The following is a 2,192-nucleotide window of genomic DNA, read 5'->3' on the forward strand; positions in this document are numbered from 1 at the left end:
GGGGGGGGGGGGTGCGTCTGCTGCTGGAAAGCTTGGACAATCTTTTCCTCAAATCAGGTCCACCCCGCCGGTTATCAGAGGAACTGGAAATACATGTTTATTTTACTTCAACTGTTTCCGAATTTGCTTTCTAACTCAGCTGATCTTGTAGTTTAAATTTTAATTAAAACTCGCCTCAAACAGTCTGTCCGCAGAAAATGATTCAGAGCGAAATTAGAAACGTGTCTTGCCTTCACACCTGAGAAATTTGCCAATGCCTGTAATCTGGCCTATTGATTTTAAACGCTGCAAAAAATGTGACACCCAACCCGATAGAGCTGAGATCACTCTGCGGTGTTTCACTTTGCTGGCTAAAAGTAAGAAACTGAAGCCCAGGACTGAAGTAGGCAACTCCATGATTAATCATTACTAATGAGGAAGGAGGCCCAGGAAGTGCACAGCAAATCAAAATGAATTAATTGCCTGAAGAACATAGAGTAGTAGAGTAATTGCATTACTTGTTTTCAGTGTCACAGGGGTGTCATTCCCTTTCGCAATCAAAGGCCAGTTCGAAAATTAAATACAATACCATCTTGGGGCTGCACCGCTTCTGACAAGGCTGATTGAATGAATGTATTACCAAAAGAAACGCACATTGTTTGCCAACGCACCCCCCAACTACTTTTTCCTCCACTGTAGGGGAGGATGTTTATCAGTGCTGCAGTTCCATGGTTATGGATGATCCACGCGCGATGCAGCGAAGGTTGTCCCACCCCGAGGAGCCCGAGCCCTGCTTATTTCAGCAGAAAGCTTCAGCGGAGAGCGGGCGTTTAGCAAGCATAAGCACAGGACATGGTGGATGTGATGTCAACAGAGGGCCTGTAATAGATCAGTCTGACCCTCCAAGATAAATCTGGGGTTTTATGATGTTGAACAGTGTGCTGCTCCTGCCCACACTCAGCAAGTCAAGACTGTGGGGTAAATTGCTTCAGGAATTAAAGAAGTGACTTGCAAACCTTAGTGTGCTATGATATGAACCATCAATCACCCTCAACATGTTCTTCCCCTTGTCTTGTTTAAATACATATTTTTTCCACAAATATCTGTAATATCTTTGATATCTATCATATTGATGTATCAGAGTAGTGATAGCAAGTAATACCAACCTTTTAAAGCTGCAGTAGGTTATTTTTCTAAAAGAAAATTGTCATATTTGACACCATTCCACTCCACTACCAGTAGTGGAGTGGAAATGTACAGTTTCTGAAACGATGACAAGACTAGAAAGTTTATGTGGATTCACATGTAGCAGATTTGTCTGCTAAACAATCATTCTAGAGCCCAATCAATATGGGATTTTAAGAGGAGAGAAATACACAAATTACCAATGTGGTGATCAATATACTTTATTAATTAATACCACTTCGCAAAAGGCTGCTTTCTTAAACAAATAACTTTGTAAAGAATATTTAAATTAAATATATAGGGACATGGGAAAAACATGGGAAAAACAAAAAAAATGAAACATTTCTCGTGCCCACGAGATACTTTCCCTTTTCCTGAGCACCAGAAAGTATCTTATGCACACGAGTAACACTAGGTTAAGTACAGGCAGTGCTTCCTGTATGCCTCTAGGCTCATTAACTGCGGTCAAGTCAGCCGTTACTAGGGTGGCCGTTCGTCTGGCTTTTAAATGCCCTGTCTGGCTGCATTCATCATGGTCATGAAACACTTTAATGTAACATATATATTTTTTTTAATGTAGGTTCAAATTATAGCTTACTGTTCTTAATACTTTTATTTTGAAAACCGGAAGTGAATACGCTGTTTCTCCGCAATTGACCTTGCTGGCACACCTAACTTTGACGGCACAAAGCGCGACGCATGCTGGGTAGATACGGCACTCGATGACACCATTGACAGTTGATGCAGCACTTAGCGACAAGAACACCAACCTCTCTGTGCTCTTCATTGTCTTTGGTAAGACAAGTGACACTTCTTATGTTTTATAGGTCTACCCCAGCGTTTGGGAAAGAGAATGGTAATATTAGCTAAATTGCTGTTTTTTATGTCAGACAGAGGATAACGCTGTCGTGACGTTCAGGGTTAGAAACAATGTACATAGCTAGCTAGCTATCGCCATCTGATGGCTAAAACGTGTACACAGACAACTGAATGCATAATATTTCTCATTACAGATTTGGTACTGATCT

This window comes from Morone saxatilis, unplaced genomic scaffold (assembly GCF_004916995.1).
Source record: "Morone saxatilis isolate NCDOM2014 unplaced genomic scaffold, NCSU_SB_2.0 Contig18, whole genome shotgun sequence".
NCBI lineage: Eukaryota > Metazoa > Chordata > Actinopteri > Moronidae > Morone > Morone saxatilis.